The 19,803-nt window shown below is 43.7% G+C and overlaps 1 long non-coding RNA gene across 1 annotated transcript; it reads left to right on the top strand.

Annotated features, from left to right (window-relative positions):
* Positions 1 to 15,856: 15,856 nt before the first annotated feature.
* Positions 15,857 to 18,767, top strand: LOC118556825. The gene is made up of 3 exons (XR_004927398.1): positions 15,857 to 15,945; positions 16,944 to 17,037; positions 18,202 to 18,767. It is a non-coding gene; the product is annotated as an uncharacterized LOC118556825 (long non-coding RNA).
* Positions 18,768 to 19,803: the final 1,036 nt, after the last annotated feature.

Here is a 19,803-nt window from a genome sequence, read left to right as displayed (position 1 = left end):
ATGGAGTTTGTGGATCATGAAGTTTCTCTGCAGGCAGATTTGACTCCACATTTTGTTCATCATTTGTCTTTTTTTTTTACAGGTGCTTTGGCTTATTGTGGTGATAAAGAACCAAGCCTCAGAATCACTGCACCGAAGAAAAATGAAGCTCTGAATGGATCTTGTCTGCAAATCCCATGTAGCTTTAATACAGAGGACAAAAAATTTAACAACAGCAGAACTATCTATGGAATCTGGATGAAAAATGAACCATATTTTGGCCCTAATCCAAAAGTTGTTATTTTCAACAGCAGTGGGTCAGTTAACACCTATCAGCTGAACATTACTGGAAACCTGGCAGAGAGAAACTGCACCACTCTGTTTCCTAATCTAAACACAAGTTTTGCAGACATATACTTCTTTAGAGTTGAGAACGGGAAATACAAAGCAACAGCTTGTGCTGACCCCCTTCACATAAAAGTTAAAGGTAAGATAATTTAATTTACCAATTTTTCAATATTTCTAAATCTTCCTTTTGATTGTTCCTGACTCAACAGTATTAGTCAGACATGTTAGTTCACCTTGTGATAAATATGGGGAAGTGAAAGCTGTGCTGAGCTGTATTTGTTATTGATTAACATTTACTCTTAGCTTCAGCAGAATTATGCAGCAGCTTGATATCTGCTCAGTAAAATTTGAACAGAATGAGATCAAATTTTCAGACCATCTCCTTTTGTCTGGCAAAATCTAATGTTCTATTTACAAGGAACCACAGGAAAAATATTTACTTCTGTGTGTGTGAGATGTTGCCATAGCTCATACAAAAAGGAGAGTTAGATTATGAATCACTTAAAAAAACTCTATGAAGGTTTTTCTTTGTGTTATTATATAAATATATATTCCTCTTGAAACTCTGTTGATCATTTAAGAGCTCTTGGGGGCCTCCTTGTGGTCAGGTAACTTTATGCAGCAGGTTTGCAGCAGGATTGTTTTCCTACACATTGGATCATTCTTTTTTTCCCTGAGTTCTTATGATTTTAATCTTATTTGCATCCATTTACTGCTTAACTGTCTGCATTTGTTTTTTGTCGCATATTGTTAATTTAATGTGAAACTCCAGATTCTCCTTGGAGTCCCAGCATTAACATCCCTGCTGATCTGAAGGAGCATCAGTCTGTCACTATCAGCTGCTCAGCTTTGACTCCCTGTCCACACTCACCTCCTGAACTCACCTGGAATCTCCAACAAGACTCTCACAGACAAACAGAGAAAAACACAGAGGGAACCTTTATAACTAAAATCCAGGAGACCATCACTCTGTCAGACACACATGATGGATACAACATCAGATGTTCTGCCACATATCCTGTGAATGGAGGAAACAAGACAGCAGAGACAGAAGTGACTCTCAGTGTTTCATGTAAGTGATCCTGTCAGCACGTCATGGTTCAGCTGTTTCTGATCAGTAAAGTTAATGCGTGTCCCATTTTCCTCAGATGCTCCTAGAAACACCTCAGCATCCATCAGTCCATCAGGTTTGGTGTCAGCAGGTAGCTGGGTGGAGCTGAGCTGCTCCAGCAGAGCCAAGCCTCCCATCAGCAGCTTCACCTGGTTCAGGAACAGCAAACATGGAGCCATTAATGTCTCTGTGGGGCAGGTTTACAGCTTCAATGCTACTGAGGGAGGAGAGTATTACTGTGTGGCTACAAATGATCTGGGTCATCAGAGATCATCAGTGATCCTTCTTAGTTTTTCTGATGGTATTGAAGGTAAATATTTCAATCCAGTGAATCTTGCTCAAGCCTTTAGCATTAGTTATCCAACATTAGCTATCTAAGATTTACTGTAAGCATTTTTGTATTTTTTTTTTACCTGTTTGTTGAAAAGCAGATGAACTCCTTATGCCAATCACAGTGGGGATTTCAGTGGCCATCTTCCTTGTTGTTTGCCTGGTTGTGTCTGTTTGGTCAGTATCACAATTGAATTCATGTTACACAATGCAGTCGCACTTTTGTTCAAAAATAATTGTAGTGTGAGTTGAAAGATTAAGGTAAAACTTTAAAAAGTCATAGCATTCATTTGCAGTTGGAGTTACTGCGGCCAGCTGCCTTGTCGTTTGGCTGCTTGTGTCATTCTGGTGAATATAGGCACTCGAACACAATGTAAATACTAGCAGTGATGTTTCAGCTAAACCTGAGATCAAGGTGAGAACATATTGAATCTCCTTCCGGTCTAAACAACGTTTACATCACCAGACAGTATCATTAGTTCTGGATCAATACATCAATTTTTAAATTTTGCAATCCAATTTAAATTTCATGCTGCTGTGCAGGAAACAATAGGGAAGGCCAAAAGAAAGAGACGCATTGTTTTTCATTTCACAATTGCGATGCTGCTCATGGTGGTTAATGGTCACAGTAAATAAATAAATACTGCCATAAATCGAGTGAACGTATTACAGTCATTATTCATGCTACTACAGGAAAAATGTAACCTGCAATCATTCCAGCCTGGTAAAAAACAGTAGGGATTATTTTTGCATGGCATCAATTTGTTCACATTAACTTCACTTCTTTGTTTTATATGCAACAGGTTCTCTATCAAACACACTCATTTACTTAATTCTTCCTTCTGGTTTTGGCCTTTTAGTTTGATCAGCAATGGCACTTAGGTTGTAATCTGATGTGATCTTATTGATGTTGCTTCTCTGGATCACCCTTGACTGTCTTTCAGTTTATGTCTTTATGTTGTCTCCTCCTCCAGCAGAATTATGCTGACAGATCTCTCATGTCTTCCAGGTGCTTTAAGTCCAAACGTCCAACTCCACAACAGACTCAGGTGGGGAATTGTTCAGCTTCTCTGGACAGAGCTGCACTGAATTTACCTCTGTAGATTTCTTTCCATAACCAGCATGAAAAGAAATACATTTCCCTTTCCCACAGAGTCAAACAAGTATGGAGGTTGGTGTTAAGACGTCAGGCAGTGAAACAAAGGCTGAACTCCATTATGGAGAAGTGAGCATCTTTCAGAAGAAACCCGAAGCTTCCTCCACCTCAGTGCAGGACAGGGGGCAGCAGGAGACGGTGTACGCGCAGGTCAAAGTGTCTGCGGCAGAAAACCCCTCAACACCGACAGCTAACAACCCAGAGAGTCTGTACGATCAAGTGAAGAAAAAATAACAGCTGTTGTGTGATCAGATGTTTAGGCTTTGTTTCTACCATGGGCTAGTTTATGTAACAGACGCATTCATGAGATCAGAATAGATTTTCGTTAGCATGATTTTTGGCTAAAAAAGCCGTTGTTTTATCATTCCTGTGACACCTCTTATGTCCCAACCACCCAATCTAGCCTTTAAAATCAAAAAAAGCAGCAGACCTACACAAAGTGAGGTCTGCTGAAACATTTGCAGATTTCTTAGTCTTTTCTACCACTGAAGCCATATGATGAGAAAAACTTATGTTTCATTTCATTATTTTGAGATATTTACAACTATTAGCTTTATTTATTTAATTTTATTTAACGTTCATTTGAACTGCTACAAACAGTTTACTAAATGTATATTGACAATTTGCAATTTCTACTTGAGCTCCTTCTAGACATAAGTTAACATCAAAGTTCTTACCTGGTTCAAAATTAACAAATGCACATGAAATAATAATTAAATAATTTATACTTTGTTTACATTTGAGCTAATTGAACAAAGTGAAAACTATTTTTTCAAATCTATCTTCATTTCAGGTTCCCCATTTAGGCTCCCCATTTGAAGAAGTTATTTTAAGCAACTAATCAACCTAGTCAAAAACTACAAGACTGTGCTAATGTTAGTTTACAGCTGATCTGAAAGGAAAACTTAAAATTAATTTGTTCTAACTCAGACACTATGAATCTAAAAATCTAAGGTCAGTAATTGTAAGAAGCAATTGATGAAAAAAAAAATCAGAAAAACTGAAAGAGGACAAGAGATGGGAACGTGTTTGGTTTTACAACACCTAATCTGACACGGGATGTTTTCAAGCAAATGTAATGAACCTCTAGTGCTGTAAATATCACTCCTTGCTTAAACCCTAAATGTTCATTTTAAATGATTTCCAGAACCAGTAAGGGAGGTAACTAATCAGCGTAAGTTTTATACAAATGAAATGCACATGACTTTATGCCACCACTAAAAAGAGGATGTCTTCAGCCATTATAAAGTTCCTTTTAACTGACAAAGCCACTCTTGTCAGTGCAATTCAACAAATCTAAGGGGGACACACTGAGTGAATTGACTCACAGCTTTAATAACGTCAGACTCGGGTTAATATGTGAATATTAGTTATAAATCAGGTCCCTTCCTGAAGTCAGATAAAGACCCTCTGACATTAGCCCAGCAGCAGGATAGGGCCAAAATGTAAAGGGAAAGTCTTTAAGGAGACAGGTTTATTTTCTTGTTACAGCTGCCACAGCAATAGACCAGACTCACAACATGACATGGAAGGTTGATCTTCCTGCGTCTTTTGGAGGCATGTCTGCTGAATCACTTTAAATCACTGGGCAGGGGTTTCACCCTTCATGTCTCTAGATAAGATGACCCATTGAGTGGAGTTGATCAGTCTATATGTTGTCATATTGTAAGAACTGCAAATGTAGCGCTCTCTGCCGAAATCATTCATTCCTCCTCTTTCATTTAATTTAAATGTTTATTTTTGCACAACTGCTGTGACAAATTAATCTCCCTGCTTGTGAAATTAGTTGCCTTTGTCTAACATTTGGGGACTTGTTTCTGTTTTCATTCTGCTACTTTCTAAGTAGCAGAATTTAAATAGAATTTCCAAAGTAAAGTTCAGATAGAATCATTAAGCCAAGTCCATGATTGCACTTTATTCTTATGTTCCTCTCCTCAAGAACATCATAAAATGATATATCTGGTAATACACAGTTGCAAATTAAAAAAAAGTTCCTCAGGCTCTGATTATGTTGTCATTTATAAATGTATTACTTTTAGAGACCATGGCAAAAAAATAAATAAATAAACACATGAACCATATCCATACTGTACTACACCCAGGCAGAACAACTTCATAGAGCTTGCTGTAACTATGGAGGGGCTGCAGAGCTCCGTGGCTCAGGTGGGAGAAGCAGAAAGCAATTTATCGTGCATTCCAAAAAACAGGCATTTATCAAAGAAGGGCAAGAAAGAAGAAGAGCTGCTGAGATTTCACGAGAGCTGTGGGTAAGTAACATGGCTGTATACTGGAAAAATTATTTCATTTACTCGGGCAAAAACAAGCCAATGAATTCAAGCAAAACATTGTAACCTTTAAATATTAACCATTGTCTCATATTTCCCAATAAAACTAACTGGATGAGGAGACCTTAAACAGCCTGGAGAGCTGCTTAAGTCCCCCTTTACGATGTTTTGACAACATCGTAAAGGGGTGGGGGGGAGGGGGGATATTCCACAAACGTTTCTACTTTATCTCTTAAGCAAAGCTATGCTGATGTTATGGCATCTATAGACCAGAAGCTAACCAACCTACATGTCCGTCTTGCTTTGGTAGAAGTCCTCCACATGGCATTTCAAACTCTGAGGGGGTCTCTGGAGTTCAGCCAGGAACAGCTAGTTTCCCTCACAGCTGAGAACCAAACGCTGAGGGAAGACTGTAATGATTTTGGTTGGATAGAACCCGATATTCAGCCAGACACGGAGCGAATGCTTAAGAAGGTTTATTTACGGACTAGGTAGGCAAACAGAAACAGAACAGAGTCCCGAATAAACCAGGCAGGATAAGCTGCGAAGAGGAGACACTGACGGAGGGAAGGTCTGAGGAGGGAAGGCAGAGTTCCAGCAGCAGTTCTGACGGGGTGGTACGAGCAGCATGTCCAGTCCAGGTCCGGGTAACTGGCAGGACTCCAAAAGCACACGAGAGTACGCCAGGCTCAGTAGCTCACAGACAGGCAGGTCCAAGGTTCAGAAACCAACTGGGCAGGTTTCAGGCGGGCAGACAGAATCAGACTAGGGTCAGGCAGGCTCAGAAACAGGCTTAAAAAACAGAAATGCTGGACCGCTCTTACCGCTGGATTGAGACGATCTGGCAGAGTGCAGAGGACAGAGGCAGGTATAAATAGGGGCGTGAGCAGGTGAATGGAGTGAAAAGGGAGTGTTGGCCTAGTGGTTAGAGCAGCGCGCTTGCACTCAGAGAAGGATGCAAGTACCCAGTTCGATCCCCAGCGCCTGCACTCTGGGTCCCTGAGCAAGACCCTTAACCCCAGAACGCTTCCCGGGCGCCGCACAGTGGCAGCCCACTGCTCCCCAAGGGGATGGGTTAAAAGCAGAGATACCATATTTCGTTGCTTGTACTTGTGACAGAGCAATGACAATGAAACTGAATTCTATTCTATGCTATAAACTAGTTACCAGAACTGGGTGGAGCTGATCAGGGGAAGGGAAGTGGCTAGAGGTGGAACTAAGCTGACTGGATAAGTGACAGGTGCCAACAGGTAGACTAAAATAGTTTGGGAACCCATCTGGAACACAAAAATAAAACCTGACCTATGACAGAAAAAAACAAACAAACAGAAAACTAAACTAAGGCAGGAACTCAAGTCTGTTAGTTTTTGACTTTATTGTCCTGAAATGCCTCCCTGAGGGCAGGGGTTTGAAGAGGTGATGGACAGGGTGGTAGGGTTCCCTTCCCTGATGATGCTGGGGGCTCTCCTGAGGCATTGGGCCTTGTAGAGCTCCTCCAGAGATAGAAGAGAGCAGCCAATCAGTCTCTGAGCAGTGTTTATGACACTGTGGAGCTGCTTCCTCTCTGCCACAGTGCAGCTGGACAACCACAGTGAGATGCTGTAGCTCAACACCGATTCCACAGCGCACTGATAGAAGGACACCAAGAGCTCAGTTCTCAGGTTGTACTTCCTGATGATCCTCAGGAAGTACAGTCTCTGCTGTGGCTTCTTCATGACTGAGGTGGAGTTGACTTTCCAGGTCAGGTCTTCCCTGATGTAGGCACCCAGGAACCTGAAATGCCTCTGTAGGCAAAATGGTGGGGGTCGAGTCTGGGTGGGAGATGTGAAATTATATGACTCTGAACCAGCTTCTTGAAGCACTTCATGACGACGGAGGTTAGTGCAACTGGCCAGTAGTGATTGAGACTGCTAGTGATTAAATAATAAATAATATATATATATATATATATATATATATTTTTTTTTTTGGCAGAGGGATGATGGTGGAGGACTTTAGGCATAGTGGAATGGGGGACTGATGCAGCCAAAAAGAGCTAAATCACCCTGGGGCTTCTATTCCCTTTTTCAATATTTCAACCACAGCATAAGTTTTTGGACAACTTTTGCTCATTATCGGCACATTGTTTAAAATATAGCAAATTATTATTCTATTTTATTCCATTTTTATTTGTTATCCAAAGTTATCCTTTAAGCATAGGCTGTGTTGTATATATAAATTAGCTGGATCTGAAATATATTTGGATATATTTTGTTTTTCTTACCAAGTATAAAGATTTTTCATTTCTGTGTTTTCTTACTGGTTTGGAATAAACCAATAAATTAACTAAACTAATAATAATAATAAATCAAATGTTTATACACCTCTTTCAGGTTTAAGTGATGTTACATTTTTAGGTCAAGATGAATCATGTCAGAGCCTCTTTCCACTATCAGTGTTACATGTATTCTGTATTAATCAATTCAAAAGAAACTAGTATGTTTAGAGAAAAATTAAAGAAAATAAAACAATATTAAAAATTTGGTTGCATGTGTGGATACACTTAAGCTACAGCTATGTTTTGATACAGTTTCAGCATTTGGTCCTTTGGGGGCACACCAGCCATTGATCAATAGAAAATCTGAGTAAAATCAAATAAAATTCAGCTGTTGTAGTAATGATTTACTTAACATTAGCTCATTTACATCTGTAGTGACTTGTTCTTAACAAAACAAAAACGAACCTAAGCCACGGTGAGGCTGCTGACTGGCACTTGACGCAAGTCAATACCTGTTGACGTGTCATCCTCTTGCATTCAATGAATAAAACTTCAGGTTCTTGGCTTGCAGGGCATTTATTGATCCAACGCTCTCACAAAATGCAAATTGTAACATTGTCCACTGGCTTACAACCAAATGATGTTACTTTTGCCGCAACGCAGTGATCGATAACAAAACCTACGACAACCAACGATGACGGTCAAAAACTGTTTGTTTCTGCCGCAATCAGCACACCTGCTGTGCGACTACCCGTGACTCCATTAAAACAGATGAAGCCACCCACTGTCAATTTTAGGTATTACAGCAAACAGGAAAATGAACACAAAAACTCCCAAATATGGCTCTAATACACCGGCCCCTAATTGTAAATGGCAAATAACATTACAATTACCTTTAATAAACATTACAGAGCCATACAAAAAATGTATATTTATATTTTTTTATTTTCCTTATTGCTCTCAGTTTTACTTGATCTATCTGAATTGAAATTAATTTAATGATACGAGTTCACGTTATTTGACTGTATCTAATATATATATATATATATATATATATATATATATATATATATATATATATATATATATATATGTATTTAAAATTTTAATGAAAATATGAAATAATGCAATGGGCATACAATAACCTAAATTGTATTATTGTGTATACTAGGTCATTAAATCACTGTCAGTTAACTGTCAACTACGTTGCCTGTAGGGATTTTTAAAGTCCAGCAGGTGTCAGTATATATGTAGCTTCGTCTTGTGATGTTTTAGACATGTTGATGTTATGACTGCTGGGTACACCTTGCTAGCTCTTCACCCAGAACCAGAATAAGAATCAGCTTTATTTGCCAGGTATGTGTACATATATGAGGAATTTGACTCTGGATTGTAAAATACTCACTAGATGCTTACCTATATGGAGGACCAATCCTGCCATAATTAAAAATACACACAGAAATAAATGAAGGACTTAATAATATAAAATGGCTTAAGAAAAGTGGCTAATAATATGAATTTGTGTGCCATTTAATGTGACAATGTAACGTTCCTGGCACTGGAGCTGATACACAATTCAGCACACCTGCTCCACTCCTCGTTTCTGCAATTAGTCCTCACTGGTTCCACCTGTCTCACCTCCATATATACCCAGTCCAGATCAGCCTCCAGTGCCAGATTGTCTCAAGCCAACCCTTGTTACTTTCCAGCGTTTCTGAAACCTGCCAGATTTACCGTTTTCCGACCTGATTCCGTCACCGTTTACCGAGCCTGCCAGACCCCTGAATTGTTCCTGTTCGCCCGCCTGTGTGCCCGACCTGATCAGCCTTCTGACCACCGATTCTGTCTCTGCCCTGGATAGCCTGTTTGTGTACCGGACCCCCGCTCTGTTCAAGTCTTCGAATCTGCCTGACCCCCTTTGCATCTCTGCCCATCAGTTAACAGACCTTGGAACGGACCTGGATTTCCCTGCTGGATTGCCCCTGTTTGCCTGCCGCTCAACGGCCTCACATTACTGTCCGCCGTCGGACCTCCGCCCCGGACCTGAACCGGACCCGAGCTCTGAAACTCCCTACCAGGTTAGTGATCTTCCTTCTCCCTCCTTGCCAGTTTTTTCCCTTTTTTCCCGATCACTAACCTGTAGTGTCTGCCACAGGGGGTTTCCAGTTGGAGAGCTGCCTGCTGTGCGCTCCCCGTGCCGCGCTGCCTGCGCGTTTTCCCCGACACGCTCAGAGCTCGAGAAAATAAAAGCACTTAAAGGCTCATACCTGTTTGTGTGCATATTGGGTCCTTATTCCTGTACGTTACAGTACAATCTGGCCAAAGAAAATGGACTCTGCACCAAACGATCAGTGGCGACAGGGTGTCGAAAAATCCATTTCTGACTTAGAGACTGGAATGACTGAGATTCTAACTCTTCTTCGCAGCCAGGCGCCCCCGGCTCCGCCACTTCCGCAATCTCCTACTCCAACTACGTCACGCATGGTGACGTCACTTCCTGAGCCGCGGCTCTCCCCGCCCGAGCTCTTTAAAGGTGATCCCGTCCAGTGCAGGGCATTTCTCACTCAATGTGAGATTCAGTTTGAGCTCCAACCTTCATCTTATCCCACTGACCGTTCTAGAGTGGCATATGTTATTTCTCTGCTCTCTGGAAAGGCGAGGTTGTGGGCAACATCTGAATGGCAGTCTGATTCCCCTCTGTGCTATTCTTATTTTGAGTTTTCCCGCGAGCTGGTTAGAGTATTCAGCCCAGTGCTGCCCTGCAGGGAGTCCACTAGGGGGCTTCTGGCTCTCAGGCAGGGAGATAAGTCTGTCTCCAATTATATAATAGATTTCCACCTTCTAGCAGCTGAGAGTCCCTGGAATGAGCCTGCTCTCATGGATGTCTTCATCTCGGGGTTGAATGACAGAATAAGGGACGAGCTCGCCACCAAGGATTATCCACATTCCCTCAAACAGCTAGAGGAATTGGTGACTCGTATTGACCTCCGTCTTATGGAACGGCGGAGGGAACGCCGTCCTGGTTCCTGGACCTCTTCCACACCAGCAGCACTACTGCCCCCTCCTGGTCCAGCTGCTCCTGAGCCTATGCAGCTAGGCAGAGCGCGACTGTCTGTCGAGGAGCGCCAGCGGAGGTTCCAGCAGAACCTCTGTCTTTATTGTGGGGGGGAGCGCCATCGTGCTAGCACCTGTCCGTTAAAAGACCAGGCTCAGTAGGGCGGGGGGAGTCCCTACTGAGCCGGACCAAGGTCTCTGCCTCCTCTGAATTTTTGTTACCTGCTACAATTTTTGTGTCTGCCAAGCACCATAACCTGTCTGTGTTTGTGGATTCTGGGGCTGAAACCGAATTCATGGACGAGGGATTAGCCAGGAGGCTAAACATCAGACTCCACCGGGGTCCGTCTTCTCTCAGCATCCTGGCGCTGGACGGCCACAAGTTGCACCATTCCCATCTCATCACAGAACCCGTCGATCTTCTCATTGGAGGTAATCATAGAGAAAGTCTAACCTTTATGATTATTAACTCCCCTCAGGTTCCAGTCGTCCTGGGCAGCTCCTGGCTGAGGAAACACAACCCCCTTATAGACTGGCGTAAGGGGGAGGTCACTGGTTGGGCTTCTTCTTGCTCTGTCTCCTGTTTAAGGTCTGCCCTACCTCTCCGGTCGCCTCAAGGAGAGCCGGATGAGATTTACCCCGACCTGTCCAAAGTTCCCTCCGACTACCACGACCTCAGAGAGGTATTTAATAAAGCTAAAGCCACCAGTCTACCTCCGCACCGTCCTTACGACTGCTGCATTGAGCTGCTTCCTGGGACTGCCCCTCCCAGAGGTCGCCTTTATTCCCTGTCTATCCCTGAGTCCGAGGCCATGCAGAGGTACATCGATGACTCTCTCAGGGCTGGCATTATCCGTCCTTCTTCCTCACCTGCTGGGGCAGGTTTTTTCTTTGTGGGTAAGAAGGACGGCTCACTCCGTCCCTGCATTGATTACAGGGGGTTGAATGACATTTCGGTGAAGAATCGTTACCCCATCCCCTTAATGAATACAGCCTTCGACCAGGTCAGGGGGGCCAAGCTGTTTACCAAGTTGGACCTTAGAAACGCTTACCACCTGGTTCGAATCAGGGAGGGAGATGAGTGGAAAACGGCCTTTAACACTCCCACGGGTCACTATGAATACCTGGTTATGCCGTTCGGGCTCACCAATGCCCCAGCCGTCTTCCAGAACCTCGTGAACGAAGTGCTTAGGGATATGATTGGGAGGTTCGTCTTTGTCTACCTCGATGACATCTTGATTTATTCAGAAGACCTCACAACCCATAAACAGCACGTACGTTCAGTCCTGCTTCGCCTGTTACAGAACCAGTTATATGTTAAGGCGGAGAAATGTGAATTTCATGTGTCCTCCACTAGTTTTCTTGGGTTTATCCTTGCTCCTGGTCAGATGGCCATGGATCCCGCCAAGGTCCGTTCAGTTATTGAGTGGCCCACACCTGCTGACCGGAGACAACTCCAGAGGTTTCTGGGGTTTGCCAACTTTTATCGACGTTTTATTCGGAGTTATAGCCAAGTGGCATCTCCGCTCCACGCTCTGACCTCTGTAAAAACAAGGTTCGCCTGGAACGACCAGGCAGATAAAGCTTTTCGGCGGCTAAAACGCCTGTTTACCTCAGCCCCAGTACTGGTCGCCCCTGACCCTGAAAAACAGTTCATCGTGGAGGTTGATGCCTCTAGTTCTGGAGTTGGAGCAGTACTCAGCCAGAAAGTTGAACAGGGTCGGTTACACCCTTGCGCTTACTTCTCCAAAAAGTTATCTCCGGCAGAGCGCAACTATGACGTTGGAGACCGGGAGCTCTTGGCAGTCAAGTTAGCTCTGGAGGAGTGGAGGCACTGGCTGGAGGGGTCCAAACTTCCCTTCCTGGTGTGGACAGATCACAGGAATCTGGAGTATTTAAGGACAGCTAAGAGACTCAACCCTCGTCAAGCTAGATGGGCTCTTTTCTTCAGCCGTTTCAGTTTTTCCCTGTCTTTCAGGCCTGGCTCCAAGAACCTCAAGCCCGATGCTCTGTCCCGTATGTTTGAGGCAGAGAAGGAAGTCCCTGAGCAGACGCAGGGATACATCCTCCCTGAGTCGGTCAGATGTGCGGTTACCCGGATCGGGTTGGAAACAGAGGTCAGGAACGCTCTCAATGGGGTACGTGTCCCCGAGGCTTGCCCCAAGAAGAGACTTTTCGTCCCTGATCCACTAAGAGGCAGGGTCCTCGAGTTCTGCCACAGCTCCCGTTTGTACTGTCACCCGGGCATCACCAAGACGCTACACATTGTACGCACCCAGTTCTGGTGGCCCACGCTGTCTAGGGACGTTAAGGAGTTTGTTTTGGCCTGTACCCACTGCAACCAGGCGAAGGTCTCACGAAAACCCCCGTCTGGTCTCCTCCGACCCCTGCCTGTTCCCTCCCGGCCGTGGTCCAGTCTGTCTATGGACTTTGTCACGGGCCTGCCTGTTTCCGAGGGCAACTCGGTCATCCTGACCATTGTAGACCGCTTCTCAAAGATGGTCCACTTGGTTCCCTTACCAAAACTCCCTTCGGCCAAGCAGATGGGCTTCATTCTGGCGAAGGAAGTGTTTCGGCTTCACGGGTTGCCCTCCGACATAGTTTCGGACAGGGGACCCCAGTTTGTGGCCCGTTACTGGCAAGAGTTTTGTGCCATGCTGGGGATCTCAGTTAGCCTCTCCTCTGGTTTCCATCCTCAGACTGACGGCCAGACGGAGAGGCTCAACCAAGAGGTGGAGGCTAAGCTCCGCCTGATCTGTGGGTCCGACTCCACCAAGTGGGCCAGTAACCTCCCTTGGGTGGAGCACGCCATCAATTCAACGCCCTCCAGCTCAACCGGGCTCTCCCCTTTTTACATTGTGTATGGGTTTCAACCACCGGTGTTTACTGTGGAGGAGAGAGAGGCCAGGGTTCCCTCGGCCCATTTGTCCGCCCTAAGGTGTCAGCGAGCCTGGAGAAGGGCTAGAAGGGCCCTTCTCACCTCCTCCCAGTCCCAGGCGCGGGCTGCCAACCGCCGGCGGATCCCAGCCCCTCAGTATACACCCGGGGATAAAGTCTGGCTTTCTACCAGGAACCTTCCACTTAAGGTGGATTGCAAGAAGCTGGCTCCTCGATTTGTTGGTCCCTTTCCTGTCTCCAAGGTAATTAACCCGGTGGCGGTCCGTCTCCGCCTGCCTCCGTCTATGAGGGTTCATCCTACCTTCCATGTGTCCCAAGTTAAGCCCTTCAAGACTTCCTGCCTGTTGCCCGCCTCCACGCCCCCACCTCCCACCCGGCTCGTCGATGGTTTTCCTGCCTACACGGTGAGGCGCATTCTCAGGTCCAGAAGGTGGGGCCGAGGTACTCAGTATCTCATCGATTGGGAAGGTTATGGCCCAGAGGAGCGTCAATGGGTCTCGTCCCGGAACATATTTGACAAGTCCCTCATTAGGGACTTCCACAGAGCCCATCCAGACCAGCCTAGGGCGTCTGGAATCCGCCCTTAAGGGGGGGGCTCTGTAACGTTCCTGGCACTGGAGCTGATACACAATTCAGCACACCTGCTCCACTCCTCGTTTCTGCAATTAGTCCTCACTGGTTCCACCTGTCTCACCTCCATATATACCCAGTCCAGATCAGCCTCCAGTGCCAGATTGTCTCAAGCCAACCCTTGTTACTTTCCAGCGTTTCTGAAACCTGCCAGATTTACCGTTTTCCGACCTGATTCCGTCACCGTTTACCGAGCCTGCCAGACCCCTGAATTGTTCCTGTTCGCCCGCCTGTGTGCCCGACCTGATCAGCCTTCTGACCACCGATTCTGTCTCTGCCCTGGATAGCCTGTTTGTGTACCGGACCCCCGCTCTGTTCAAGTCTTCGAATCTGCCTGACCCCCTTTGCATCTCTGCCCATCAGTTAACAGACCTTGGAACGGACCTGGATTTCCCTGCTGGATTGCCCCTGTTTGCCTGCCGCTCAACGGCCTCACATTACTGTCCGCCGTCGGACCTCCGCCCCGGACCTGAACCGGACCCGAGCTCTGAAACTCCCTACCAGGTTAGTGATCTTCCTTCTCCCTCCTTGCCAGTTTTTTCCCTTTTTTCCCGATCACTAACCTGTAGTGTCTGCCACAGGGGGTTTCCAGTTGGAGAGCTGCCTGCTGTGCGCTCCCCGTGCCGCGCTGCCTGCGCGTTTTCCCCGACACGCTCAGAGCTCGAGAAAATAAAAGCACTTAAAGGCTCATACCTGTTTGTGTGCATATTGGGTCCTTATTCCTGTACGTTACAGACAAAATGATAAAAATAAGATATTTCTTCAACAATTCATCAATTATTCATCAAAAAATATATATTTTAACTTACACTTTTATTTTTACTTTTCTTCTTGCTTTTATGCTGACTTATTTTTAACCCTTGTATTTCTGAAACAATCATTTATTTCTGCCTCTAACATTCCTAGCTGTTTTTTTACCCAAAGGATTTACACCTGCCCTTTTATTTCCTTTTCCCCTTTTTCCACTTTGTGTATTTCTAGTTCTTGTATTTAAAGCAACATTTTTAAAGCATGTTTTTACTCCACCATAAATATTTCTATTTTATTTTAACCTTATATTTCTGAAACATATATTTATTTCTGCCTCTAACTTTTCTAGCTGTTTTTTTACCCAAAGGATTTACGCCTGCCCTTTTATTTGCTTTTCCCCTTTTTCCAGTTCGTGTATTTCTACTTCTTGTTTTTAAAGCAACATTTCTAAAGCATGTTTTTCCTCCACCATAAATATTTCTTTCTATTTTATTTTAAACTTATATTTCTGAAACAATCATTTATTTCTGCCTCTAACTTTTCTAACTGTTTTTTTACCAACCCAATTTTTGCCTGCCCTTTTTATTTCCTTCTCCCCTTTTTCCACTTCGTGTATTTCTACTTCGTGTTTTTTTACTTCTTCTTTTTCCACTTCGCGTATTTCCACTTCATGTATTTCTACTTGATGTTTTTTTACCTCCTCTTTTTCCACTTCGTGTATTTCTGCTTCGTGTTTTATTACTTCCTCTTTTTCCACTTTGTTTATTTCTACTTTGCGTTTTACTTCCTCTTTTTCCACTTTGTGTATTTCTACTTCGTGTTTTTTTACTTCTTCTTTCTCCACTTCGTGTATTTCCACTTCATGTATTTCTACTTGGTGTTTTTCTACCTCCTCTTTTTCCACTTCGTGTATTTCTGCTTCGTGTTTTATTACTTCCTCTTTTTCCACTTGGTCTGACTGCAGCTGTTAATGTTAATACGATGGCAGGGAGGGAGGGGGGAGAGGGGGGCGGTGTCACCGGCAAAGCTTCACAACTATTGGCCAAGGCCTGCCTCCCCGGAAACGAGCCTGCATCAGCTGGCCGCTTTCCCAGAATGCACCGCGGCCACAGCTTGATTATGGACAGCGCTAACAGAGATCACAGTGGTAAGTTAAAAATGACCTTTTCTGCTGCTGTTGTTCTTTAAAAGTACGTTTGAGGCGACAGCATTATACTTTTAAGCTTCCCTATATGGCCTGTTTACAGAGTTAGTGTGTAATTAAAAAAGAAAAAGTCCGACAAGAGTGGACCACAGTGATCTGCAGATTCATTCGGGAGCGTCAGAAAGCTATGGTGCATTCAGGAGCATGGGACATTTCATATTTACAAGGAAAGAGGCATAAAACGGAACAGAACTTCACTCATACAATATTGTGTCTATCCAGAAACAGTGTGGGCTTTCTTACAATACTGAATGCTCTATAATTGTATTTCTGTTATTTTTTGATTATGCACACCTGCTAGCTTTTTATTCTGAAAATTCTAATGTCCCATGCTCCTGAATGCACCATAGCTTTCTGAATGCGCTGTGCTGTGTAGATAGATGCACGTCTGATCTTCCGCTTAAGACAAAGCTTTGCAGTTTCAAAACTCATGTCGGCTCTCACGGTTTACTGTTGTGTGAATGACAAGAGACCACAACAAATAAATCAGCCATTCCTCTAGGGAACGCGAAAACGCAAAAGTATTCTGAGGTAACGCAAAAAAATATATATTTTCCCCATGTCCCCTAAAGGGCTCTGTATACACTTACCTCGGCCTTGTCGTGTGTCAAGTGCTGCTGGTTCTGATGTCGTTTTTTGTTGTTTTAATTCGGCAAAACGTTCATTTTTGTGTTTATCTCACTGACTTGTGTTGCTTTATTAACTCAATACTTGCTGGAATAAATTATAAATGTATTTTATATTCAGGACAAAACGCAGAAGCACTTAGTTATCAGCTATTATATAGGTTACAAAATATGTTCGGTCTGCGAGTGTCATGTTAGTTACACATAGCAGAAGCAGTCGTAATATTGCCTAGCTTTTAGGTTTAACATGGGTTCTGTTGTCTGTTCATCTTTTATTATGAAGTATTACATAATTGACATTTATATTTTAAACAGGGACCACAGAAGGAACCCAGGCCCTCATCAACTGGCGTATTCCCAATGAGGGCCTATTTACAGGCAGGAGGAACTCCTCCAAAACCGAATGGCAGTAAGTAACTTTTATTTATGTCTGCCTAAATGTTTATGTTCAGCTCTTGTGACACTAAACTTGTTTTCTATTCAACTAGTGATTTTGTGAGACCCTCTGGCCTGCAGGTCACACCGAAGCAGGCCAAAAAGAAGTGGCACAATTTGGTGCAAAAATATAAGGTAAAATAACAAAACTCCCTGCATAATATTAGCTCACATTATGTATTATTCACGCCACATTTCTGGTATTACCATATAAAACTCAGGGCTGAAGGATATTGTGCAGATTAACTAAAATGGCAAACCGTTTGGCTACCGAAAGTGCCAATAAATATTTGTCCCTTTTAGGAAAACTTGACAAGTTTTAAATAAAATCTATAAATGTTTTTCTTATCTAAGCGAGTTTCTTTTGAGCAAGGACACAAAGAATTGAGAGGGGAAAGAAAACAATTGTAACAGTGTAAAAAAAGACATTTATTTTATACAAATGATTTAACTTTGGAACAGAGTCAAGATGATGTCAGAGTCAAGAACATGTTGAAAACAATTAACATATGATTTAAAACAAATAATTAACTTTTATAAACACCTTGGACAAATAGAGAACACCCACAAACATACAATTGATAAACAACAGGAATGGGAATTAATTTACTGATTTAATGTGTTTTAAAGGTAGTGGGATGAAAATTAAATGAAGCAGCATGTGTACATGACTACAACTGATCTAGGTTAGGTCAGATGTAGGCTTGTTCACTTAAACATGCAGCCAGCTCTGCCGGGCTGCCAGTCTGGCTCGGAGGCAGCTTCCAGACAGCTTGCTGTCTTCAGCCGCCGGATGGCCGTCCTCTTCTGGGTCAACCTCCTCCTCGTCAAGCTGGTCCCCTGCCTCTATACTAATATTGTGGAGGATGCAGCAGGCGGCGATTACTTTTGGGGCAAATGTCGGACGGACCTCCAGCGCCCTAAAGAAAATGGAATGCCACCGTGTCTTTATAGCACTAAAGGCGCACTCAATGATGTTTCTTGCCTTGGCGTGGTGTCTGTAGTGGCTTGCCTCCACTTGGACTTTACCAAATATAAAATAACTTGTAATTTAGGTAATATGCTGATATGTCTTAATGTTCTATCCAATTAATATAATCTATGTATCAATTTTGTGTCATTGTTGGCTCTATTTAAGGACAAGAAGGTAAGAGATCTTAATGGCAACTGGCGGGCGATAGGGCGTCAGGGAGGTGATTGGGTCCAGGAGGCATGGGAACGCACCATTGCAGTGTAGAAAAAAAATCCCTTTGGTGGGTATAAAGCATTTTTATACAACGGAGAGCGCCACAGTACCAGTGAGTGATGGACAAAGCCTACATTGTCGATGTAAACATTCAAAATCTTTCCCCGTGCATCACACACACCCTGCAGGATGATTGAAGGGAAGAGTTTTCTGTTTAAATAACATTTATTTTGTGGCTCTGCAGGTGGAACAATTCGCACGTCACCCATCAATGGCACCGACTGCTCCTTTGAGCGCCTCGATCCCAGCAAGGCGGGGAAAACCAGCACCCACTCCCTCCAAATCTTGTCTTTTTGGGAAGAAAATTTTTTTTTTTTATGATCCCCATCAGGGAGTTCATGACTCTGTGCACCACCTGGCACACAAGGGCATCACAAAGATGTCGGCTGTTTCCCTATAGGATGCACCGCCGGCCAGCCAGAAGAGGGTCACCAGCACTCTCCTTATCCTCACATGTTTTGTTGGTGTTTCTTCCTGTAAATAAAAAATGCCAAATGTTACTATAATTGTTTTTTAATTTCTAGCAAAGCAACACAAGTCAGTGAGATAAACACAAAAATGAACGTTTGCCGAATTAAAACAACAAAAAACGACATCAGAACCAGCAGCACTTGACACACCACAAGGCCGAGGTAAGTGTATACAGAGCCCTTTAGGGGACATGGGGAAAATATATATTTTTTTGCGTTACCTCAGAATACTTTTGCGTTCCCTCGCAAAGGTTTTCGCGTTCCCTAGAGGAATGGCTGATTTATTTGTTGTGGTCTCTTGTCATTCACACAACAGTAAACCGTGAGAGCCGACATGAGTTTTGAAACTGCAAAGCTTTGTCTTAAGCGGAAGATCAGACGTGCATCTATCTACACAGCACAGCGCATTCAGAAAGCTATGGTGCATTCAGGAGCATGGGACATTAGAATTTTCAGAATAAAAAGCTAGCAGGTGTGCATAATCAAAAAATAACAGAAATACAATTATAGAGCATTCAGTATTGTAAGAAAGCCCACACTGTTTCTGGATAGACACAATATTGTATGAGTGAAGTTCTGTTCCGTTTTATGCCTCTTTCCTTGTAAATATGAAATGTCCCATGCTCCTGAATGCACCATAGCTTTCTGACGCTCCCGAATGAATCTGCAGATCACTGTGGTCCACTCTTGTCGGACTTTTTCTTTTTTAATTACACACTAACTCTGTAAACAGGCCATATAGGGAAGCTTAAAAGTATAATGCTGTCGCCTCAAACGTACTTTTAAAGAACAACAGCAGCAGAAAAGGTCATTTTTAACTTACCACTGTGATCTCTGTTAGCGCTGTCCATAATCAAGCTGTGGCCGCGGTGCATTCTGGGAAAGCGGCCAGCTGATGCAGGCTCGTTTCCGGGGAGGCAGGCCTTGGCCAATAGTTGTGAAGCTTTGCCGGTGACACCGCCCCCCTCTCCCCCCTCCCTCCCTGCCATCATATTAACATTAACAGCTGCAGTCAGACCAAGTG

This window comes from Fundulus heteroclitus, chromosome 21, assembly GCF_011125445.2.
Source record: "Fundulus heteroclitus isolate FHET01 chromosome 21, MU-UCD_Fhet_4.1, whole genome shotgun sequence".
Taxonomy (NCBI): Eukaryota; Metazoa; Chordata; class Actinopteri; order Cyprinodontiformes; family Fundulidae; genus Fundulus; species Fundulus heteroclitus.
The sequence above is the reverse complement of the archived record's forward strand: the minus strand, read 5'-3'. Positions and strand labels throughout refer to the sequence as shown.